General features: G+C 42.2%; 1 protein-coding gene across 3 annotated transcripts in view; it reads right to left on the reverse strand.

Annotated features, from left to right (window-relative positions):
• The window catches only part of KLHL32 (kelch like family member 32), a 192740-nt gene extending 167215 nt beyond the window's left edge, over window positions 1-25525 (reverse strand). For all 3 annotated transcript variants that reach the window (XR_009223552.1, XM_058566598.1, XM_058566599.1), the window contains exon 1: window positions 25251-25525. The gene's annotated coding sequence lies outside the window, so the exon portion shown is untranslated. The remainder of the gene's footprint in view (window positions 1-25250) is intronic.
• Window positions 25526-26890: the final 1365 nt, after the last annotated feature.

Raw genomic sequence — 26890 nt, forward strand, 5'->3', positions numbered from 1 at the left:
ACTGAAGTAGAACCCTTCCTTTACCAATTCTAACTTTCCCAATGCACAAAATCTAAGATCACATAATTTTTTAAGTATATCTTCTAACGAAGATATTATTGCCCTTCGGTGACATCCTATACATATAAAGGATATAATAGTATACAGTGCTATATACTAGTAGTGAAAACAAAACCATCACGTCAATTTCATGAAGAAAGCACAGTAAAATCATGTCCCATTGTTTCAATAATTGTGTACCACGGAAAAATAGACTTGCCCATCCATATCACAATAATTTTCTTTATGTTCCAGGAACTATCTAATGTCTTTGCTGAATATTTTTCATTCACATACCATTAAAAAAAATTTTGATCTCTCTGGGGAAATTGCTAGGAATGCCAGCTATAGTAATCTACCAGAGAATATGAACCCAACCTCCAGTCTGAGGTACAAGGTGAAGTAACTTTCCCAAGTTAACCGAGCCAGTAAGCAGCAGCGCCAGGACTGGAACCCAGGCAAGGCTGACTAGAGTTCACATCCCTCACTGTACACTATGCTGCCTCCAGAATTAGCAACACAAAATAGCTGGACTCCAGGGACTTTTCCAGAAAGCAAAATCTCTTTCCTAATTTCTCAATAATTTCCAAGATGTCAGCTATAACAGATAATTTCCTGGGAAATATCCAGCATAACTATTTGTCTTGTGGACCCTCTAAAATCTAGCCTTGGGTTCCTGAAAGGCGTTTAGCACGAGGACAAGAGTCCAAATATTATAGTCAAGCTGTCTGGTTTCAGCTCCCAGCCCACTAGCAATATGACCTTGGGCAAGTACTTAAACTCGCCATGCCTCAGTTTCCTCATTCTGTAAAATGGTGTTAATAACACTACCTACTCATAGCATAGTTATAAGGGTTTAATGAGTCAATATAAGAAAAGTACTAAGAACAGTGCTAGGAACATAAAATGTACAAAATTGTTAGCTGTTGTCATTATTGTGCCAGAGTAAAAAAGGCTACAGACTTCAACCCTATCTTACCTCCGCATCTGTACTCTCAAATTACCATCACCCTACATGAGGTATAAAGGAAAGGAAAGCCTCAGAGAAGGTGATGAGATAACCCTGGAAAGCTACCTGGAAGACACAGCTCATTACATTCACTATGCAGTGTCCTTTTCAATAAGAACCTTAAGAGGGATTTCTTTCCAGTCCGAGTATAAAGAAATGAACTGTACTGATGATCCTAAACAATTGGTTTTGTTTTATTTATAAAAGCTTTAAATCAAGTAACTAATCAAGCTTCACAGTTTACAATGCCTGCCAAGAACATTTAGAACGAAACGTGTTCCAACTCTTGGTAACTACCTAGGACCTAATGGTACGCATTTTTCTAATATTGCTCATGGTTCATTTTATGGTCATTCCCTTTCTCTTCCCTTTGCCAGCCACTTCTCACGTCAGTTAAACCTCACTCTTTTTTAACCAAGGTATGAAACAATCTTTCTGGAGGAATAGGAACAGAAAAGAAAGGAAGATGTAAGAGTGATTATCTCATTAGGCTCTACTTCCGGGTCTGTGGGCTGCAGGGTTGGAATCTGCTTCTGAGCTAAAGGGCTAGGGAAAGCAAACACATAAGACAAAAATCACAAATTTGGAAGTGGCTCGCCACTACCATGTCCCCATGCATACTTTAATTGGCCAAATGATCAATATCATAAAAGAATTCTCCAGTTCCCAATTCCTCACGGTCTATTCCTCACAAAACATATATAATAATTCCAAGTTCATGAGCAGTGAGAAGACAGATTCTTGATTTAACAATCAACAAGTATTTGCTGAGTGCCCACCACATTACTGGCATTGTTCGAGGCACTTGGGACATATCGGTGAGCAGAACAGACAAAATGCCTGCCCCATCAAGCGTACCTTCTACATAGAAGACAGATAAACAATAAACATGGCAAATAAGTAAATTACAGGATGGTGTTAATAACACTACCTACCTCACAGCAGGTAGGTAGTGATAAGTGCCAGGAAGTGATAAGTGCAATGAAAAAAATCCAGCAAGGTAAATGGGATCTGGGAGAAAGATTAATGTAAAAAATAATAATTTTTTACAAGAAACTGAAAATCGACATTATATATAATTCTGAATGGTTATATTAGTTAGGATGATATATATCAATTTTTTTAAATTTTAAAAAATATTTTTGTCCTAAATAAACTCACATTTTAGTGAAAGCTTACTAATTCTGTTGACATTTCTTTGGTAAAATGAACACTTTTTCACAAAACAAAATAAATCACATCTTATCATTTGTATAAACCCTGATTTCCAAGCCACTTCAGTAAAAACTGGGATCCCAGAAACTGTTATAAAGCATTCCCTTTCTAGTCTTTCACCCCACACCCATAACTGTGGAAACTCCAACTACACAGGGAAGACCAGCTCATCAGTTCCAGGGTTTATCTCATGGGCTCTCAAAAACGTAATCATCCTCTCAGCGCCCATATTCCTACTTTTCCACTCTGTGCAGCAAAGCCCACTGCTGAATCTCCTGATGTGTACACTAAGGGGCACAGGCTCATGCCAAAATCACTGACAAGGCAGTAAAGCCTGTGACACCCCCTAGATGCCACAAAGTCACTTCTCTGAAGGAGCACTGCCCAAAAGTGCCCTTTCCTGAAAGATCAAAATTCTACATGGCAGCGCTGCCCAATTCACCAAGGCCACTGTGCCCTCAGGATCCAGAGGGGTTCTGGTCAAACAACGCTTTTTTATCTTTCTAGCTTTTTGTAAAGAATCCTTCTCTTTCTAGAACCTGGCCTGGAGTCAAGTGGACTTACACCAGGGGACAATCTGGGGGCAGACACTGTGTTTTACTTGGAGTCAAGTTTTTGCTTTGTCACTAGCCCATTGGGCTGGAACTAAGCTTGTAAGCTTTTATTCTCTCCACAAGGTCTGTGATCTCCAGAAGAGCTTGACCTCCAAGTTCTCCAGACATGCCCCAATCTTAGGGTACACGCTGGGATTTCTGATCTAAGGGAGTTGGATATGGGCTCCAGCTCTTTGGAAGGGAAGCATAGTCATGGGTTGCGTGGCATCATGGAAAGTATTGGAGTTAGCCCTGCCATGAACTGCCTACACCTAGCACACAGAGCCGGCACAGCAATGTGCTTGGATGAGGGGGTGATGATTAAAAACAACAACAAATAAAAATGAAGCATGGGAAGCTACATCAAATTTATCACGGAAATGCTTTCCAAATTAAAATCAAAATATTTAGGGTAGTTCATGATAAGAGATCTACAAATTCAGTACAGAAATATTGGAACTATCCAATACAGTCACATGTCACTTAATGATGAGAGACATGTTCTGAGAAATGCGTCGCTAGGCGATTTCTTCATTGTGCCAACATCATAGAGTATACTCACACAAACCTAGATGGTATAGCCTACTACACACCTAGACTACATGGTACTAATCTTACAGGAGCACTGTCACATATGCAGTCGGCAGCTGAACAAAATGTCATTATGCGGCACTTGACTGTATAGGGCAGTAATAGCCTATATATGAAAAGAGTTATCAAAGTAGTGTTATATTCTTAGAGTTATAAATTTAAGAGTAAAGATGATCATTCTTCCAATGAAGAAAATTCTATAAGTCTATTAAAAGCATTTTTTTGCTTCTTGTGACTACTTACTCTTCTGATGAATAGTAGATCCAGAAGATTCTACCAAACAAGACAATATTTCTTATAATTTCCCCCAAAGATAAGAAATACACAAGGGTATATCATAGAGTTTCCTGCCACCTCACAGATTTGTAAAGTGTTATGAAATCATGAACAAATCCTATGTTCTAACCCAACCTCACAACATATTACTTGCGTAACTTGGGCAAATCACTTAGCCTTTCTCAGCCAACATTTACTTCTCCATAAGACAGTGGTAAAACTACCTCTTCCATAATACTTTCATTGACACTAAATGCAATGATGAGTTTGAAAGTACTTTCTAAACTATGAGGTGCAATATATAAACCACCATCAAACTCATTCTACGACTGTGGCAGGTGGGGTATTTCTCTCCTAATAACACGAGAAATCTAAGAAAATTGATTTGTTCCCTCAATACAGCATTCCTCTGGATCCTGTTATATAGTTCTATTTTGTAAAGAAGTTAAAAAAGACAACTCGCTAAACTCGAGGAAGTTCATTATCTCTACAGAGCCTTTTTAGCCAGAATATGTGAATAAAACAAGAATGAAAACATTTTATGATTGCCTAGGCTATTCCAGATAATGCCTTTTATTCCGACACCTTGAATCTACGCTTGCCTCACAGGTAACATTTTCAATTATTTAAGCACAAGTTAATGTTGCTGGTGTCGGCATGATCAGTAATTACTGTCATCATAATCACAGGCATCTGATTCCAGCTGCTCCCATCTTTGATAAAACCATGAGCAACAGCCTGGAGGACAGGAACTGACAGGGAAAGAATACAGTGCCGGGGGTCAAATCAATGCTGGTGTTACACTAGCTTTCGGTGAGCTACTAAAGTCAGAGACGCATGCTGAACAGTGAGACCACAGATCGAGAAAGAATGAATGTCCTGAGAGTTTTGTACAAAATAAAATATTTTCTGAACATGAGAATGGCTTTTGAATCTAGATCTGAAGAAGCTGGCTAAATACATCATACCTTCAACAACCTTCTTTTGAGTAATTATAAAAAGAATTCATCTGCATACTCATTCTTCTGCCAGATATGACTTTTCCCTTCCCCAGACGGCTGGGGCGAGTGCCTGTGCATATGGCAAGGAGAAAACAGCAGGAAGCTCAAAGTACTTAACCATATCAAGAAGAAGTGAAGGCTTATGAAACGTGTACTGTGTAAGACACCGTGGGGGCCATAAAACCAAAGAAGACCAACCAATGAATGCAAGGCCTTGGAGACCTGCGTCCTGGTCTCAACTCAGCCACTGTCTCCCTGGGCAAGCCAGTTTGCTTCTCTGGGCTTCTGCTTTCTCATGTAGAAAAGTAAAGTGATCCAACTAAATCAGTCTGGAGAGTTCTTTACACCTTATGTGAAATTATCCAACATTAGGGGTCAGCAGAAATAGGTAAAGCAGCTATCACCCTATGTGTAGGTGAGAAATCTCCTTGACAGAACAGCATAAAGTTTTTCACCTTCTTTGAAATAGGAGTAAAAATTATACTATGGCATGGATGTCATGTGAACAACACCAAGAGACCCAGCCTCTTAAGAGCTGGTTCTAGAGGAATATGGAAGCTACCATAAACCTACGCATCTACCATAAACCAAATATATTTTGAGGAAAAAATTAATGGGCCCATCGTAGTCCCTTACCCCATGATGGGGGGGATGAGAATGTGTGTGTGTGTGTGTGTGTGTGTACATGTGTAAGGATGCATATGTGTGTGCAAATGTGCAGGTATGTGTGTAGGTGTGTTTATACGTGTGCATATATGTGTATGTGTAGGTAGGTGTGTTGTGTGTATAGTGGGGCATACACGCTCTTTTCTCAGTTCTCTCTTTTCCCTCTTTGCCTCCTGTCCCTCCTCTAAATCTCTGGCACTGAGTGCTTCATTTAATTTTTAACGAAGGCATGTGGGCAAGGGAGAGTGAAACAGGTTGCCCGCTTATTACTTAGGCTAGCGCAGGAGCCATTCTGCATTAGTGAGGATTCCCTGCAGAATGAGGACACCCAAGGATTAGTGATGGTGGTGGACAGGGAGGTCGTGGCATCAGAATTACCTGAGGAAAGGCTTTTTCAATCCCTCTCTGCTTCCTCTCTCTCCCTCCCTCTTTGAGATTCTAATATGACCCCGAGAGGATATTCTTAATGTGCATAGACACACACATCACAGCTGCAGCAAGTCACTGCTACTGATTTGCTGAAGTGTAATAAAAGATTAAGGATCTCACTGCTGCTGTCCTTTCTTGCTCTAACACTTCAGGACACAGCTTCTACCACTGATATACTTTCTAATCAAGGAAATGCATGAGATGACCAGAGAACAGCAGAAGGCAACCCTACATAGCTATGTAAAAAACTGAGTGGCAGAGGAGCTGAAGATTTCTAAAGTAAGGAAAACCATTGCATTGTAGGGCTAATCAGGAGTGATTTCATGGAGGAAAGAGGTATTGAGCTAAACTTTGGTGCACAGATCTTGGACTGAGAGGGAGGTAAAGAAGCACGTGGGGGATCAGGCATGTACAAGATCCAGCATGCACAGGAGGGCACAGGCTGGAAAGACAGTGAGGGGGACAGGGTCAGCGCTGGGAGTAGGGCCAGGTCAGTTGACCAGGACAATGGTCAGGTTGACAGCAGTGGAGCCTGAACTTCCAACAGCAACAGTGGAGACACCATTGGCTCTAAAGCAGGAGAACGCTGGGATAAAACACAGGGCTGAGGAAGCTCCTTCAGATCCTGATGCCCAGGACAGGTCAGAGCAGAAGGTTCTACCTTGTGATCCACGAACAGACTTCGAGTATGTGACAGCCCCTGCTGTCATATGCCACTCTCTTTCTGAATCCATATGCAGACGTGCATTTTGTACAGGAAAGAGGAGCCACATCGTTTATTAGATTCTCAAAAAGGTATGTGACAACCACTTCCTCACTTGACCCCCAGCCCACCCACACACAACACAGGAAAACCAAGACTTCAGTAGAAGAAAGTGTTGCACATTTTCCTTGGAGGTCTTCTCGCCGTGCAGGTGGGGCAGAGCAGTAAAGAGTAAGAGAGAGAAAGAGCAGCTATATGGCACCATCCCAGGGGATCCTTATGGGGCAGGGAACCCCACAGAGGCTCCAGAAGGGAGGACCGAGAAGGTTCCTCCCCAGGCTCCCTTTAGGGAGGTGTTGGTAAAAGGGGCTTTCACGGTTATACAAAGCTGGCTACAACATCCAGTCTTCACCTGCATTGCTTTATGATTATCACTTCATATCAAACCTCTTTTGCATAATAAAATCAGCTTCTCAGAGCTATAGTTTCCTTTGACTAAAGTGTATCTAACTCATTCAGGAAACTAATTTAAGCAATTAAATCAAATTAAGTATGGCTAGTTCTTAAGGGGGATACAAACAGACTTCCAAAAAAAATAAAAAGAATCATATTTCTTAAATCAAATATCAAAATCCACCTTTGACCACTTCCTAAATGAGAGGAGTTCCTAAAAGAGAGGAATAATTATTTAGTAGAGATACCTCTCAAAATTAATATTTTAAAAAGTAGCATCGACCCAGGTTGAAAGAACAAAACATCTTTTTCACTCTATTTTCTGCTCAAAGCAATGCTGACTTTTGGGACACTTCAGTTAAATTTAGTTTGTTACTGGAACATGTGAATCATAAAAGCTGTACCTTTAAAGGCATTTTCAGAGAAATTTATTTTTTGAAATTTCAATCTGGTAAGCAAACCTTTGAAAAAGACTTGAAAAATTTGTTCACAAAAGTACAAAAGAAGAAATGACACCTAAGAAAGACTAATGAGCTATCAGTGTTAAATCTACAGTAAATCCTTACATGCTAATTATCTCAGATTTCCAGAAGGCTTCTTACCCCAAAATATGTTCAGTTGTTGATTGTGCATTTCACGTTTCTATTTTTGATTGTATATTCCACATCATCTCTTAAGCTTTCCCTTCTCTGAATTCCAACCATTTGTGCCTGTTAGGAATGCTTACATTTGGCCTAGATGACAATTATAGATGTATTATAGTTTATCTTTCCTCTCTGCTGTTCCGTAAGTGAATTCAGGACATGGAGCGCCTCTTGCCTAGCTTCCACATAAAGCAGCCAATAAAATCTGCTGAATGAACAAGCAGACATCATTTAGAGAGCAGGCATGAATCTTACTGCAAACTCTAGTGTGCAAGAAAATTGAAAGCTCATCTCCCTGTTTTCTATAACTCAAGTTTAATTTCTATTCTACCAGTTGAGAAGCTCTGCCTTCTTGGGGTCACTCAAGCAGGGTTATGGCATGGTTCTGGGATTAACAATGGTGGCAAAGTGACACAAGGGCTAGGCTGCTGGGAGCCTCTGGCCTCCAAGTTACAGTGCAAATCTTAGCTGGACTGTGATTAAATCCAATTGTCATTTTCAGTCTTTGACTTTCTAGATATTGGCAGCATTCAAAACCCATAAATGCTCTCTCCTTCTTGAATAATGCTACTTCCTTGGCTTCTATGATTCCATACTCTCCTGGGTTTCCTCCTTCCTCTCTGGCTACACATTTTTTTAGCTCCTTTGTGCTCCTCCTGTAGCTAATCATTAAGTGTTATTCGCTGAGATTCAGTTTAACGATCTACTCTATCCCTAGGCAATTCCAAGCCCAATCAAAAATTGTATCACACGCCCAGAGTCTTCTATGATGTCCAAACATACAATAACCTCCTGTTTGACATCTTCATTTGAACATCTTAAAGACAGCTCAAATTTAATATTGCCATAACCACGCTGGTAATTTCTTTTCTTTCTTTTTTTTTTTTTTTGTGAGGAAGATCAGCCCTGAACTAACATCCATGCTAATCCTCCTCTTTTTGCTGAGGAAGACCGGCTCTGAGCTAACATCTATTGCCAATCTTCCTCCTTTTTTTTTTTCCCCAAAGCCCCAGTAGATAGCTGTATGTCATAGTTGCACATCCTTCTAGTTGCTGTATGTGGGACTCGGCCCCAGCGTGGCTGGAGAAGCACTGCATTGGTGCGCGCCAGGGATCCGAACCTGGGCCGCCAGTAGCACAGCGCGCGCACTTAACCGCTAAGCCACGGGGCCGGCCCCCACGCTGGTAATTTCTTTCACCCATCTCACTCCTCCCTGAAACTGTTCCACTTCTAGAATCTCTTTCTTGATGAATAGTACTAACATACATCCAGTTACATGGAATGTCACCACCACGCAGTCATATGGATTAGTACCACCACCCATGCAAATAGCACCTCCACGCACTCAGCTATATGGAATGGCACCACCACCCACATAGATGTAGGAGTCACTAGGTTTCTCTCCCTCACTCTCAATATCCAATCCATCACCAAGAATTGAAAATTTTACCTCTTTAACAGCCCTTAAATAGTCTCCTCTCTTTTTCTATCCCCACCTCCCCAGGCCAAGTTACTACCATTGTCTCTGATCTGAACCAGAGCAATGGACTCCAGTGCCTTCCTACACTGATGAGTACTCTCCTCCAATCAGAAGCCACTGTTAGCCTTCCAGGTCCTGACACTCTCTGATTAAAACTCTTCCTCAATGGCTCCCCACTGTTCCTAGGATAAAGATTGGCATCTTTATAGGTCCAGGTGTGGCCCTGCCCTACCCACCCTCCAGCATCATCTCCTGGACACTCTCCCTGGCTCTCTGCACCCCATGTTACCTTGTTGTTGCCATATTTCCTCCCAACACTGCACTGGGCCCCTGCAGATGAATTTTTTCTCCTTTATTGGAGGCATTCTCCACCCTCTGGCTTTCACCTCATTAACTTATCACATCCTTCAGACCCCCAACCCCACTTTTTCAGAGAAGGTTCCTCACCACCCCCTCAGAGCAGGTCAAAACCCTTTTTACACTTTTCATAACACCATGAACCTCTTCTTCTCAGCATTTATTTCAATTGTAATTTTTGTAATTTTACCCTTATCTGTGAGATCATCTGATGAATGCCCATCTCTTCCACTAAAGTGGCAGCTCCAAGATGACAAAGCTCTGATCTATTTTCCTCACCATTGAATCATGAGCACCTGGCACAGGGCCTGACAGCTAATAGATGCCCAGTAACTCTGTGCCAAATGAGCATTCTTGACAGAACAGAATAATATTCACGGGAAAAGTGAAAATGCTTTTATAAGCAAAAACACCAATGGCAGCATATTTAAGAAGCAACAACAACACAGAATCTTTTATAGCTTTCACCCTGAAATGTTGGGGTTCACACAAGCAGACCAGGTGTGTTCCACAAGTCAGAGCTACTCATTCGCAGTAGAGACCGAGTAGTGGAAAACACAAGTGGTGTCAAAATGAGATTGCCTACATTCTCATACCCCCACACCCAGGGAGAAGCGATAATGGGAAGAAAGGCCTGCTCTCCCCAAGGAAAGGGGAGCACCCATTAACTCCCTGGGCTCTCCTGACTCCGCTTAAGAATAATCATAATACGGGCTGGCCCCGTGGCTTAGTGGTTAAGTGCGCACGCTCTGCTACTGGCTGCCCGGGTTCGGATCCCAGGCGCGCACCGACGCACGGCTTCTCCGGCCATGCTGAGGCTGCGTCCCACATACAGCAACTAGAAGGATGTGCAACTATGACATACAACTATCTACTGGGGCTTTGGGGGAAAAAAAAGGAGGAAGATTGGCAACAGATGTTAGCTCAGAGCTGGTCTTCCTTAGCAAAAAGAGGAGGATTAGTAGGGATGTTAGCTCAGGGCTGATCTTCCTCACAAAAAAACAAAAACAAAAAAAAGAATAATCATAATAGTAGACAGCAAATGTCTACTGAGTGCCTACTTTGTGCCAGACAAGGAAACTTATGTACATCATTATACTTGATCCACATGATTATACTGCAGAATAGGTATAATTGTCCCGAGTACAAATGAGGATACTCAGGTTCAAAGAGATAACTTTCCTAAGACCAAATAGTAAATGAAAGAACCAGGATTCAACCTTATTCTGTCTTCAAAGCCATTCCATTGATAACCTGCTGCTGCTGCTGCACAAAGAAAGAAAGGCAGGTGCGAGCAGCCAAAGCCCACCAGCTGTGGAGGAGATAAATGGCTGGTGAATACTGTAGTTCAAAGGCAGCTTTAGTATCACTGGTCATCAGGAAGGGCCAGAGCAGCAGAAGCAGATACAACAGCACAGAGAAAGGAGGATGTAGCATCTGTAGCACATAAGAAGCATATGAGAAGGCTGAATCCTGGAAGAGAAGATAGGACCAGCCCTGCCCCAGTACCAACACTGAGAGCCCGGGCCAGGGGCCCCAGGACCCTCCGGCAGGGATCAACAGTGAACCGAATAGAGCTGAGGTCTGGTCCTGATGCTGCATGGCCTTAGCCAGACATGTGTTGTTTTGGTTCCACTATGGAATTAATCCTATAACTTTCTTTCAGTACATTGATGGCCAGAGAAACCCTTGGGAAAAAAACAAACAAACGGGGCCAGCCATTGTGGTCTAGTGGTTCCCGGGCACGGACCTACACCACTCGTCTGTCAGTGGCCGTGCTGTGGCAGCGGGCCCACATACAAAAAGAGGAAGACTGGCAACAGACGTTAGCTCAGGGCGAATCTTCCTCAGTAAAAACAAACAAACAAACAAAAAACCCCTGGTACACAGCAAATTTGAAAGTGTTGTTGTTTTCAGAATACTCAATAAGGGAAAATATAATACAGATAAATTACTGGATTCCTTTAAATAGCCAACTCTCAGAGGCTTTAAGAGTTTTTTGTTTGTTTTTTATTAAATTACACATCACTTGACAAAGAGGCTTAGGAATCAGACACACATAACACAAGAGTTTGTTGAGACATCAGTATCTCCTGAACACAAGTTTATTTACAGAGCCTGGGAAAAGGAGATGGTTCACATTGGGCAGAATTAGAAGGCAGGTGGGAAAACGCTTTTTGAGACTAATTAAGCCACAGGTCTTAGAGAGTCACGGGAAGTTTTTAGAAAGAAGAGTGAGGTAATATAAGCCAAGTTTCTAAAGATCTTACTCTGACGGCAGTCCACAGAAAGGGATGGAAGAAAAACGAACGTGGCCCAGAGAGACGAGTAAAGAAGCCTCAGTGCTGAGGACCTGAGTCAGAAGAGCAGCCATGAGAACTGAAGGAGATAGGAGGACACGCGAGACATGGAGACGCTGAGAGGCCCTGGTGACTCAAGAGTGAGCGAACACCCTAGTTATCTGCAAATAAGGTCAGACGCACGCACGCATGGTAACATTTTAATTTTACACAAACACGCAGCTCCACATTTGCTGAGCACTATGCTGAGCACTGGTGGTACAAAGTCAGAGGAGATCAATATTCAAGTGTCTAGAAAAAGCAAATTTATTGATACAGAAGCAGACCAGGTTACCTAGGATGGAGTGGGAGTGGGAATAACTGTAAATGGGCACTAGGGAACTTTTGGGGTGATAGAAATGTGGTAAAAGTGGATTGTGGCGATGGCTGCACAACCCTATATACATTTACTAAAAATTATTGAAACTACTACAATACAGTGAGTGAACTTTATGGTATATGAATTATCTCTCCGTAAAGCTGTTCTTACAAAGTGATAAGAGCTTGTAATACAGAGTAAGATGAACTGAGAGTGCAGTGGCGGGGGTGGTGGGTGGCTCTGTTTTAAATCGGGTGATCACCGTGAGCGTCACTGAGAGGTGACATGTGAGCCAAGACCTGCAGGAGGTGAGGGGGTGAGCCTGGGGACAGCCGAGAGGAGGAGCATCCAGGCAAAGGGAACCAGGAACTATGAGCACAGGTCCTAAAGCAGAGAAGGAAGCCAGTGAGACCAGAGCGGGAGTGGACAAGGCAAGAGTAGAAGGTGGAATAGGGGATAAGAGGCGGGATAGCTGGGGTAGAGAGTCTTGGTTCTTGCGATGGAAGCTATTGCAGTTTTGAGGAAAACAGTAACACGACCTAACTCAGGTTTTAAAAGGATTGCTCTGCCTGCTGCTTTGAGAAGAGTCTACGGGAGGCAAAGACAGCCGAGCTGGGAACCTGTTGCAGTAATATAAGCAAGAGGTGATGCCAACTGGGCCAATGGTGGTAGCAGGGAGGTGGTGAAAAACGGTCCAATTGTGACTATACTTTGAAGGTAAAGCCAAAAAAATTTCGTGACTGTTTGGACATGAGTTGTGAGGGAAAGAAGCCAAGGATGATTCCAAGGTTTGGGGCCTGAGCAACCACTGATGGGGAAACTCTGGATGAGGCAGGTTCGGAGGAAAAAAATTAAAAAGCATGTATTGGGAACTTTGCTACTAAGCTATATTATATATGCCAAAATCACGTCCCATAATTTTGGTAACTTTCTTTTAAAGGTCTACTTCACTATAGGGTAGGTTTCCTTCTAATACATTCATTAATTGAGGTATTTTAGAGAAATGAATTGGCCATGCAAAACGTAGAAATGTTTATTTAAAAGCTTGATTCTTAGCCTTCTTTTTATTCTTAGGATTGCTGAAAAGCTTATCTTCTTATAACTTCTTAATTACAGTTCTGGTGACATTAGACATAACCTGCCTGGAAATGTCCTGCTGCTGGTCCCAGCTAATCAATAAAAAGTGAAAACGTGCAGTGACACCACATGGCACTCAGCCCCAAGTGATTCTCCTTAAAGGGACCAGCTGAGCTGGGAAAAGGCTCAGTCAATGGATGTTGGGATATATTAACGAAATCCATCTCCTATAAAAATATTAATGTTAGAGCAAAATTCATGACGCATCACAAAGAAGTACCAAAATTGAAGGTCAATTTCTCTTGTGAGTTATTTCTCCCTAGGTTAAAGCTACTATAAAGAGATGAAGGTAGAAAAAGTTAAATTCCTATCTAGAGATTTAAATAATACCTACTCTCATTTCGTTAAGTAAAATACAGATTTTTCTTTCTCGCATTTCTAAATTTATATGCGTGTGTTTCATTCTCTCATTTATTCTGCACATTTGGCCACCGCACTGCCCTATGTGGTCATTATCATTAACACACGAGTCAGAAGTACACAATAGCCTCAGCAGCTGTGCCCAAGGCCATTTCTTCCTATAATTTTGCACAGATGGACAAAGAGATGATTTTGGCAGAATGGCCAAGTGCTAACCACCTAACGAGGCTGTAGCCTCAAAACCAACTGATGGTAAATGTATTTTCACAGTTATCTCCACCTCCCTCCTCTCTCTAATCCCATCCCCAACCCCTTCTCTTTCTCTCCTGTCCTTTACATAAAAGGCAGAAGAGTACATCCTAACTCTAATTTAGCAAAGTTCTACATGTAGCATTTCACCTGATTTTCTAGGGGGGAAAAGTTAATTCAATAAAACAATTCCAGTTCTGAAATGGTCATTCTTTAGGTCAAAAGACTCTTTCTTCAACTCAAAAATATTCTATGTCCTGGGGCTTTGGGGAGAAAAAAGAAAAAAAGAGGAAAGATTGGCAACAGATGTTAGCGCAGGGCCAATCTTCCTCAAAACAAAAAAACACAGACAGTAAAAATCTTTAAAAAAAAATATTCTCAAGTATTAAAAACTTTCCTACAATAGATAGTAAGCTGGTTTGTATCTAACTCAATATCAGAGAAACTATCACAATAGTTATAACAATTGATTAAATTAACAGGGACAAAAAAATATAAGCATGGTATCTTTCCGTCTTTCATACATTTACATACCTCAAAATGACTTCTCCTAACATTATAATTAAGCAGCAACCTCATCACGCATAAGCCTGATCATTTTCGTAGATAATCTGAAATTCACTTATAATTTCATAAGCTGTCTAATGGCAAGGTTTCTTTTTTTCCTTATCTTTATATCTGTGCTTAACAGTTGCAAATCTCCTCAAAATGCCTGATATTCACGTTTTGATGTTTTAAGATCATGATAGTTAAGAAGGTCGTGAAATATTAGGAAATTCCCCTCCGTCATAAAAGATGCACACAGTCATACTCTGTTTCAGCCAGTCTCTAAGGACAAAATAGTAAATTAAAAAGCCTGTGAAAAACCTGCAAAGCACATTCTGAACTCTCCCGAAAATAAAAAGCAAACTACAATTCAAAACTGTAGCCTCTCTGCTCCCCAAATCCTGCAGGAAAGATCTATATTAATCTGTAGCAGTTCACTACCGACCTGTAAATCAATGACTCATAAGATTTCATCCACAGTAGAAAGAGCATTCTCCAGTTGGCTTACATAATATCATGTAATCACCATCAATGCTCTAAATCCAAAAAGGTATAAAATAAAAAGCATCTTAACCTTACGCAGAAATGTACATTTTTTAATCAGTCTAACTACTTTGATTTTGGACAATATAATGAGTACATTTATAAAGATGCTTTCTGCAGCAATCCGCCTATAAGTTGTACACAAATTTCAGTGGGAAATCATAACTTCTGTTTCAGCAGTGAAGATGTTAATTACACATCATGACTTCCATCCAGACAGCAACCTGGTTAGTAGAGAACTGCCTGCAATGTTTAAATATTCACTGAGGGTCCAGAAAGCTGTGTGAACCTCAGAACTGATTTAACTTGCTATTTTTTTGTTGAGTGTGAATGACAAGAAAGCTGAGGTCCAGGTCCAGGTGGCAAGGCTGGTCCTTGGGCTGTAGGAATAAGAGGTGGAGTGTGAGCAGGTCACTGCACTCAGGACCCGTGGCTCCCTAATTGGACCTCTCATCAGAATCACTCAGGGAAGGTTTTTTAATACACAGTGGCTCAGCACCAATGCAGATTCCAACACAATAAATATAGAGGCTCCAGGAATCTCTATTCTTAAAACAACTGTAGGGCATTCTGAGGGTCAGCCTGGTTACACACCTCTGGGCTGGACTTATTTGTAAAACTGAGGTAATACATGATTATCTAAAGCAAGGTTCCAGAATGGCCAATCAAAAGCAGTAATAGACCATTTTTAATATAAATGGAGCATTTTAAAAATATATCTTATTTTGTTCTCATGATTCTTAATGCTATCACAATTTATAGAGAAAGAGACTTAAGCACAGAGTTCTGAAATCAAGCCCCACCCCCTTCCCAGGCTCTCCCAATCCACCTCATTGTGCCCATCCCCAGCCTCACCTGACTCCACAGAAATACTACTAGTGAGGGATTTTCAGTTCTGCTCTGTGACCCAAGCAACCACAGAGGTGGGAGCAGCCTTAAGAAAAGGCCTTATCAACTCTGGCACTGCCCTTAGGAAGCCTGGAAGTTGGCCAGGGAGGGAAATGTGGTTGGCTCCCTTGAGACGATCTTCTTTCCTGGCTGAGATGTTGGTGGGTGCTGTGCCACCACATAGAAAGACCCTCTCCTGAAACTCTCAATATGCTCCCACCCCTGAGGTCAACCACGAGGCTCCAGATAAGAAGAGGAGAAGCACTTGATCCTAAAAAAGTTCTTCAAGTCTGTGAGACCTTGGCTTCTTAAATATCTTGGTCAACAGGTGGTCCAACCCATTACGTGGGCTCCCTTAATGTTGAGATACAAGAGGTCCTCTTACATCCTTGCCTCTGTCTCTTCATTAAAAAAAGGGACAGTATACCAATAGCTGCTGACTGAAGCACTGCAAGTCTGCACATGAGCAAAGAAATATGGCAACAAAATTCTGAAGCAATCACAGGATATGGTTTTCCAAAAAGAGGTCAGTATAGAGGAAGCAGAAGAACTCCAAGAATACAGTGCCCAAAAAGAAAAATACAGTAATCAAGGCACATATTTAGAAGGTCTGGGAATTTCATGCTCCATTAGGTTCAGGTTACGGTAAGTATGTCCTCATTTTCCAAGTCAATATGAGGGGCTGATGCTACTACATAGGTAAACCATGTAACTTACTCCTCCTGTCCCAAATCTGTGCTAATCAAACCCTCAGTCACAAGGAGAGAATGCAATGGCCAAAGAATTCCACCCACATCTGCAAACCTGTTGACAGTTACATACATTGAATATATTAATATTCCATTTTAAAGCAATTAATAATATGTAGTGACAATAAATTAACTGCAGACTTCTGGTGAGCAACATTGATAGAACAACATGAAACCCAGAAATCAAAAATTGACAACTTTGTGAAAGATTACAAGGTCAGAGAAGAGAAATTTATCATAAAACCCTACAGATGACACTAAGATTCCTAAATGAGAATTTCAGTAAAAAGTCAAGTTAAATGCTGTGTGGAAAGGCCTTAGGGCTGTGCATGAGTTTCTCAAATGACATTTGATCAATTAGGAAGCCCGATCTGTAGGTGATATTAAATATCTTCTAGAAATGATAAATAGCTTTGACCCAAAGCTAAAGAAGATAAGCTGTGCCCAAATTAAATCAGATTGTAGTAATTAATGTTTTCACAGAAGAAAAAACCAAAACCTTCATTCCACATTTCTTTAGGCTTGAATTCTCAAAAAACCAATCACCCATATCAGCTCAAGGACATCAGTCTGGGAAAGACTAGTGAATCTTCACAGCTGAAGGGTTATTGGATTGTATCTACACTACTGCCTGTCACAAAAACCCATTTGAAAAGAAAGTCGCCTTTCAGGGAATGTCAGAGTAGATGAGGAAGCAAATCAAAGCGAGACTCTATGAAAATAAATCTCTTCCAGGGGCCAGCCCTGTGGCCTAGTTGTTAAGTTCAGCATGCTCTCCTTTGGCAGCCTGGGTTCATGGGTTTGGATCCCAGGCATGGACCTACACTCCTGTCAGCCATGCTGTGGCAGTGACCCACATACAAAATAGAGGAAGACTGGCACAGATGTTAGCTCAGGGCCAATCTTCCTCAAGCAAAAAGAGAGGAAGATGGGCAACGGATGTTAGCTCAGGGCCAATCTTCCTCAGCAAAATAAATACATACATACTCACATACATACATAATAAACCTCTTTCATTAAGACATATACCTTAATTATGACCCTAAATTTCCAATATAATAACCATAGCTGTCACTTGGGAAGTGGTTGAGAATGTGTTCATAATTAAAGTAGGTTTTTTTCCCCTAGTAATATCATTTTGTAACTTTGCTGGTCTGTAAACTGGATGCAAACACAAGATCTGGCACTGATGTCATCTTGGCTACCATATTTTTTATCCTAGAATTCACACCTCACTATAGTTAATATCCACTACATACTGAATCTTTGTAAAAAAATTTTACTATATTCTCTTCTGGATTGATAGAGAGTAAAGAAATCAGCAAAGGATATTCTGTCTTTGACAAACAACCACAAATTTAGCATTAGTAATTCTCTAAGCCTTTCTTACTTTAGGTATCTCAACTAATGTTACTCACCAATTACTAAAAATACAACTGAATTATTAAATTGCTACACATTTAAAGAAACATTGAAATACATACATACGCACATGCATACATACCTACATACATAAATACACACATACCAGAGCACATTTAGCTCAAGAAATAGTTTTTTCTGTACGGATATGCTTTGCATTGTATGATAAAAACAGAACCTAGCTTCGCATATGGGTTCCTAAAATTTACTGTTCAGGCTACCATCCTATTAATGTTCTTTGTTATCACGACTACAAAAGTCTCCAGGGTGGTGGGCTGCTAGCAGTTCCCACTGTTCTCTGGGCTATCCCAAGCCCATGAGCTGGGGGGTGACTTTGAAAAAAGTCAAGACACGCTAACCTCATCTGCACTTCTTGCTTGTCAGAGAACCAAACGACATCCAAAAAAAGCAGAAAAATTACTCTGCCACTTGTGAGGGAGAGAAGTTGCTTGGAGGGGTTGGGGAGGGGACAGATAGTGGTACAGAGGGAAAAGAAAAAAATTTAACTAGAAAGTATCCTCTTTGGAAAGACTTTAATCCTATCTGACTTGAAAGTGAATTTGAGGAGTTTTTTTCTTTGAGCCTGGTGAGCTCTTGACCTTTTCATAAAATTTACATAATTCAGCATGAAGGGAAACCCCTAGTTGTCTAGAAAGATGTAGGCAACTAGAACTTGACCTCACATAGAGATTAGGAGGTCTGTACCCAGCACGTACTTGGTGCTGCTTTTATTAATCCACAGGGGACACAAGGGGCAGCTCTGTGCTTTTTACAGATGGGGACCCCTGAAGAGATCCTACAATAGAGCCCCAGCAGGCTGCCTAAGCAGAAGGAAACTAACGCTCCCTCCTTTTCCCTGTGGCCAAGCTGGGTCTCCAGGAGCTGCAGAAAAGGGGGGGGGGGAGCTTGCCAGAGAGGAGATACCATTAAACCCAAATACACATCCCTCTCCCCGGGAGAACCCACCCAAGCAGCCTACTGCTCACTCAAAGCTCCATTACACGAAGAGGCTAGCTCCTTTCCAAGGCTGGCAGACCAGATTAAGACACTGTTATGTGGTGCGTGAAATTTAAGTGAATTCTACCATCATTTTGAGGAAGGCAAACGCAGGCGGGGAAGGAGAGGCAAAGGGAAGGAATTAATAAGTATTGAGATTTTATTATGCACCAGGGATGTTTTCTATGCATTTTTTTTAATTTATTTATTTTTTCCCTGAAAGCCCCAGTAGACAGTTGTATGTCATAGCTGCACATCCTTCTAGTTGCTGTATGTGGGACGCGGCCTCAGCATGGCTGGAGAAGCGGTGCATCGGTGCGCGCCTGGGATCCGAACCCCGGGCCACCAGCAGCGGAGCGCGTGCACTTAACCGCTAACCCACGGGGCCGGCCCTCTATGCATATTTTATTTAATCTCAGAATAGCCCTATAACCTAGGTCATAGAATTCCCATTTTACAGACGAGGAAAATGAGACGTAGAGAGGATATGTAACCAGACTGTGGATAACAGAGCCAAGAAGGGTCAGACTTAGTATTCAAATTCAGGCTCTAAGGTTTTTGTTCTTTCAGCTGTGCCATGCTATCTCGCAAATACAACTGAAGAGCTAAAACTCATAAATAATAAGGCTTCTAAGTAATGATTTAAAATGAGGTACCAGAACTTGTGTCATAAATAATTGCAAAATGCCTCCCACTGCTCTTGGCGTCTGTCCCATTAGCATTGACTATGTTCCCACTGAAGCAATCAGCCAGGATGGGACTACTGATTCGATCAATATCCTGTATGCCAAAGAGGTTGTCCTGGAGGGGGGGGGACAGAGTGGGGTGCAGGGAAGCCCTGCTTCTAAGTAACTGGAACGGGCTCATCTGGCGTAAACAGTAGAATATATTATACCCCAAATAAACATGTAGGAGAAAGTCAAGAGTCTATGAAAATTGCCAAAGATTTGCCTTCTTTATTTAAAAATCATCTTATCAGGTTGGTAAATTTCAACCTTGCAAAACTATTTTAGACAACTGTACAGCTTTCAGTGCTTTCGCCATATGCAGAACTAATCTGACTCCAAGTCAAATTTGCAAACTGGTTATTTTTTATACATAGTTCTTTAAAACTCTCACCAAAATTTATAGTGCCATATGTCTAAATCAAGTTAAATTAAACGCATTAATGCATTGCAATGTGCATATGAAACAAAGCAAGAACAAAAGAAATATGAAGAAAGTTGAGTGCTTCCTCCGCTTCTTAGGTAAAGATCTTGGCAAGAAGGATACGGGAATAAAGGACCTGATTAGAAATGACAGAACCAGGGGGCCGGCCCCGTGGCTTGGCTGTTGAGTGCGCACATTCTGCTACTGGCGGCCCGGTTTGGATCCCGGGCGTGCACCGGCGCACCGCTTGTCCGGCCACACTGAGGCGGCGTCCCACATACAGCAACAAGAAGAATGTGCAACTATGACACACAACTATCTACTGGGGCTTTGGGGAGAAAAAGGGAAAAACAAGGAGGATTGGCAATAGATGTTAGTTTAGGGCCGGTCTTCCTCAGCAAGAAGACGAGGATTGGCATGGATGTTAGCTCAGGGCTGATCTTCCTCACACAAAAAAATGACAGAACCAGGGAAAAGATGAACAAAATGAATTCCATCTATTAATTCCCAATAAGAGGAAAAGTAAGATGTTCTAGGATAAACTCTTAAGTTCTACTCTCCAAACTGAAAGAAATTCTGAAATAATGGGAGGCAGCTACAAAAGAGGGAAGTGGGGGGTAAGGCACTGCCTGACTCAGAGACAGCCAGGTCTGTCTCCAATGTCACCAAAAAGCCCTGTTTAATAAGGAAGATGGGCTCCTTAGATCATTTGTTCATAATATTTTCCATCACTTGCCAAATATGTCTGTGAGGAGCAAATCATCATATTGGCTTATATTGTACTTGATGGGAATGAAAATCCCCCTCCAACTTTAAGGCGAACTCCTGTCATGTCAAATGTCCTCAGTGCTAGACTCTATCTAGCTGTGACATGTTTTCTGTTTTATTTCATCCTGTTACCTTGAGCCCAGCATTCTAACCGGTAGCTCTCCCACCCAGTCTCTGCAGATTTAGTACTTGAATCCAAGGCTAACTTCTATGTGCTTGTCACATTTTTTTCATATCTCCATTCAGGTAACATATAAAAATATTGACCCAAGCAGGATCAAGAGCAGAGTACATTTATCTGTCACTAAAGGCTTCCCTCTAGGTTTGAGTATAGATTTTCAAATAGCTAACATATAGCTTACATTTCTCCTCACCTGTCCACAGATATGAAATGAGACTTCCTCAAAGGTGTATCTAACATTAAAATCTCCATCTGCAAGAGCCTACCTACCTCCAAGTCTATGACTCTAAAAGGCAATGTTTACATTGATATGCTTTTCTTTTTTCACGTAATTTGCAGAATCTCTTTCCCCATTTTTGAAAATCTAGATATTTTTCCAATCCAAATGAATCAATGTAAAACATCTTCCCACAGAAAAGTGATATCATGAGAGGAAATTATGTGCCAGACACTGGATGTTAAGAATACAGATACACCATAAGAGTTAATAGGTATTTAGTGTGTATCAGACTCTGTTTAGAGATCATAACACTCGGTTCACCCCTTGCCCTTATGTTCAATCTCTTAGAAGAATCGGTGCTATACTCTTTCCTTCTCCTCTATGTTAACAACTCCCCTGTTAGTCTCCCTCACCAACTTGTCTTCCTCTACGCCCTCCCACACATCCCCAGTTCCATCTTCCTGCTGTCCTCCATCTTGGAGAACATATTTCTTCCTACAGCTTGGTCATCCCTTCAGCTACCATGACGATCTCATCAATATCAGATATCACAGCATTATCTTCTCAACTCCCATTTCCCACTGACTGTCTGGCAGAGCCTCCTATCTTTCCATAGCTCAAGGGATCTTCTTTCAATATAATCAGACCCAGTCATCAAGGTCCAGCACTAATCCTCCTCCTACACAGGACTTACCTGATCTTCACAATCAGAATTTTTTTTCCTGTATCTGTGCTTCTATGGAATCCTATATCTCTATTGTAGCATTTAACACACAACTGCCTTGAAATCACAATAACGTAGACGTCTATAACTTCCATTAGGTAACTGGCAGAGAAGGATGGGTGTAAAGTGAGAAGAGCACCTGAGGTTTAAAGTTTCCTTTCATTGGTCCAGTTTAACTTCACGTAGTCTTGGATTATTTATCTTTACAATGGAAATAAGATGCCCACTCTACAGGGACGTTGTGAAGACAATACACAAAGTAGCTTGCACGTAAAAGGGGCTGGAAAAGTGGAAGCTGCCAGGAGCAGTATATTTGTTTGCTCTGAATCCTTGAGGCCACAGATGTTGTCTCCACAGCACCCAGCCAGGACTCGGTTATATTAGTATTAACCAACATCTGCATAGCTCTTGACTAAAAGCACAACAGATTTCCATGAACTGAAAACTGAAATGCATTTATTTATTATTAAAGCATCCTTCTAGAGGGTGATTTTAGAAAAAGAGAACTATTAGAAGCCACTGTTCAAATCTTGGCTTTTCTTTTTGACTACATCTCTTTGGATCCACCAAAGAAACAACATAAATAATACTCCTTTCTGACCCCCGGCTCTGCTTCAGCGAAGTCCATCGACATCTCTGTAGCTTTAGCAGAAACATGAGAAAGTAGCAGCTTCTCAAAAGGTATTTGCTTCATTACAAGATGCTTTCTATTACGATCTAAGGAATGAACAGCATTTTCCACGCCAGGGTGCTGGAATTGAATATCCCTTTGAGTTCCCATTTATGTTCTTGCTCCTTTGGAATCTTGCAGTATTGTGCTGGGTTTTAACTAATGACCTAAAGTCTTAATGAGAAGTTTTCATTGAAAGGCTCGGGATGCTCCTTCTTCTGAACAATTTTTTATTCGACCTCTTCCTACAATGACAGGTATTTGACTGACTTTTTCTATACTTCTTAGTCCTGCGCCCAGAATAAAAAAAAAAAACTAAGCCAGGAAGTTTTAAACTATAAATGCTTTTGTTTCACCAGATTTAAAAATTCCTATTTTGGAGGACTTCTTGCTCTTGTCTTCTCTGGGGTATAAGAGAGAGACCCAGGAACCCTCAAAAGCCAACTTGGGCTTGTTTATGGAAGAAAGGATGTAGAACATTTTTTAGAAATTTTAATATCAAAATCAGAAAACTCCTCATCACTCTTCCAATGATGGATGGATTCAGTCACCTCAGTATTCTATTGGTGAAAAATAGTCTAGAATTGAATGAGACTTCAGTAATTATGGACTGCAAACTGGCAGGCCACAGGCCACATGTGGCCTAGAAACATTTTTAATGTGGTCCCTACAGTTTTTAAGATTAAGGACACTTCACAAAAAAAATCAGGAAACTTCTGTTTTTCTTGAAAAACTAGAATGTTTTAGAGCCAAGGTGGCAACAATCAGCTACAGGAGGAGCTGCCCCCTTTACAGTGGCTTATCTGGTCCAGAGGCTACACCCCACACTCCCTCCCTCCCACGTGTCTCCCACCCGGCCTAATCCACTCCGTTATCTTACCTATGAGACCCCTGAACACATTGGAAATGCAGACAGGATTTTTTTTTAAGGCAAAGAGCCTGAATCCAAAAAGGCTTCCCCATTCACTAGCTCTGTGACCTTCAGCAAGCTCTGCGTCTGGGGTCCCTCAGCTTTAAATTGAAGATAATTCCTTGACCTCACAAGGTTGTTAAGGGGATTAAAAAGGAAGTGTAGAAAAAGTACTCTGTAAACCATGATGTGACATGTTTGTCATCACCATTCATTTTCCAGCCCCCTGCCAGGGGCATACATCCCCTCTACCCACCTCAGTTATTATTGCCTTCCTTGTTCTTCACATTATTACACTCTGTAGGACACAGTTTAAAATAAAAATAATTTGATCTATATCCTTGCCTCATTTAATAAGAGGTAGAAAAGATAACCCAATATCAAAGGAAAAAAAAAATGAATTGTTGAATGCCAATGGATCTTTACTAGGTCATTTCTGTTTGTGATGAAGGTATAAAATCAGTGCAGTGTAGTTACTCAAAAGCGCTCTTCAAGTGCTGTGTTATAAGTTCACCCAGTAGGTACCTGAGGCCTCAGGTATAACTGACGCCCAGTTATTACGGGTTCCTGAGAGATATGAGCACTGATCTCCTCCTTGGGCCTCACTCAGCGCTGCAGTAAGGGATCCAATCCACCAGAAAAAAACCAACAGGATCTATAGAGCTTCCTCTGTGGCTCCCTCCTCTCTACATTTTAATATAAGCTCCAAAAGCTTAGACTCTGGGGTATTAAGCCATGGCACACATTTTATATCTATATCTATCTACATATATGTCAAAAAAAATCAATAAGAGACTTGAAAGAAAACAACCTTCTCAGGAACTGGCAGAGGTGCAGAAAACTGCACTTAAATGATGCAGTGGATACAGAAATGTTAGCAAAGATGTTATGTCACAAATGCTATCTCCTTACATTAGGCATTCACATATGTATTCCTGTTCTGGTCAATTTACAACAGAAACTCACCCTTGTGTGGGGAACCACAATTAATTCATTTTCTGCTTTTAGTGTTAAGATAATCACGTCTGAGTGAACTGCAAAATATAATGTGGAAATAGAGGGGAAGAAGGGATTTTACTTGGAATCAGCTTTCTTTATAAGATCACCAAAATGGGAGTAATTTACGATTCAAGACACAACCCGTTGAAAAATTCATCTGACGACTCCTTTTCAAAGCACACCATATAGTGCAATTACAGCTTTTCTTGAAGTTGAATGAAACCGTCGCCTGAATACAGATCAACGAATGCCAAATTACCACATGGTCCTCAGTGCATATTTTATTTTTAAAAATCAAAATAAATAACAACATCATTTCAGAAACAGTTCTTTCAAGAGATGTCCCAAGGCTTATGTTTAAGCAAGTCTCCTTGGCAACCAAGGAGCACAGTAGATCTTGGGCTGGGGGAAGGGGAGAGGGGGAAGCAACTCCAGGGTAGGTAGAATAAGTAACCGGAGTAGTAACTGCTCTCCTAGATGACCCTGTAGAGGCTGCACGGGCTGCACGCCCCTGAAATTGCAAGTCCGGTTTCGCCCCCACTGGCGCACCAGCAGCCTCCCACCCTCTCCCTCCGGTCTGCAGGCACCAACCCCGAACAGGTTACAAGGAGAGAGACTGGCTTACCCGATGGGGTGAGCGGTCTGCTGGGTTAGGTACCCGAGGTGGCAGCGCAGGCACCGGGCTCCCCCTGATGCACAATGGCTCTGCTTCGCCCCACGATGCTGATGTTAAGAGAAACCGCAGTAGCTTCGCTCTGCCGGTTTGGCGATGCAGTTGTGAAGAACGAGCGCGCTGGCGTGTGTGTATGTGTGTGTGCGAGCGTGTGTGTGTGCGCGTGTGTGCCGGCGCGCTCCCGGACTCTCCCCGGAGGAAAGACTGTTTCCTAGTAAATAGAAAGCAGCAGCCAGCACTGCAGGTTGAGCGTCCGCCTCGCTCTGCCCCAGGCGGCCGCGTCAGCGACCAGACGCACCTGGGCGGACCCCGGGGCGGGCGCAGACCGCGCAGCGGCTCCGCCCCCTCCCGCCTCCGGCGAGCCAGCGCGCACGCTCCCCGCCCCCTCCCCCGCCACCCTGGAGGCGCGCACGCCGCGCGCCCCCCGCCCAGCGCCCCGCGCCCGACGGCGAGGCCGCGCGCGCGCTCGCTCTCCCCGGAAGTTCCCCTCCCACGCGCCAGCCCTCCTGCTAGCTCTCGGGCACCCACGCTGCCCGCTGTTGGGTCACGTGCACTGCCCGCGGCCACAGCGGGAACAGACGGCTTGACCCCAACCTGGTGCGCCTGCGAGCACTGGCCCACTGCTTCCCTGGCCCTGGCCCAGCTAACTCTTAAAGTTCAAATGGCCCCTCTTCCTAGCGTCCCCTTTGCAGGACCTATACAGTGGCCCTCCTTAAGATAATGGTACTATCGAGAACGGCTTCACAGTAACTTGAAGAAATGACAGGAGATCCCCAGGGATGGAGAGAAACTCTAAACCTGAGGAATGAGGAAGGGTATTTTGTTACAGCTAACTCAGCATTACAACTGCAGACAGACAACAAACCCAGAACACCGTGTTAAATTCCGGAGCCTGGCCCACTCTTGTGTCACTTGCGGGTCGTTCACGTCAAACATGCTCAGAAACGCATACTTAAGCAAAGTGAATAATGTTAATAGGTAAAAAGATTCCATATTCCACTTTTGAATTGAACATCTTGGTCTGATGTGGAGTTAAGCCACCGGGTAACAGCAGAATGAAACTTTAAATTGGAGTAAACTGTGTTTTGTAGTTTAGAGTTTAAACTACTACCAAGATGACATCTCACAGAATGTTAGGTCCCATCTCTGGCAGGTTTGTGTTCTTCCACACTTGGGCTAGGAACAGTGCCCTGATCTATTTTGAAGTGTCGAGTTAGTCTCAAATCAATGGTTCAGCAATTTTTCCTCTTTAAGATCGATAGGTTTTCTGGGCTTGTTTGCCGCCCCCCAAGCACCCCTTCTCCCCACCTCCCCCACCCCCTTCACTAGAGGAAACAGAGTGCCAGGGCTCAACCGAGTTGGGGAAATACTGAAAACTAGCTCCCTGTCACATTGTTGTGTTAAAGACTCGGAGATCTTGCAGTAAAGAAACTTCTTTCACTTTCTTAAACACCTATCCTGGAGTTTGATTGAGTACGGAACACTTTTTTTTTTTTCCAGCTTACCTCAACTTGGGAAGCACTTTGGAACATGTAAAGTTTTGGTAGCATTTTTTTTTCCCCATTTGTTATCAATGGAAATACCATAGACCA

The sequence above is a fragment of the Diceros bicornis genome, chromosome 23, assembly GCF_020826845.1.
Source record: "Diceros bicornis minor isolate mBicDic1 chromosome 23, mDicBic1.mat.cur, whole genome shotgun sequence".
Taxonomy (NCBI): domain Eukaryota; kingdom Metazoa; phylum Chordata; class Mammalia; order Perissodactyla; family Rhinocerotidae; genus Diceros; species Diceros bicornis.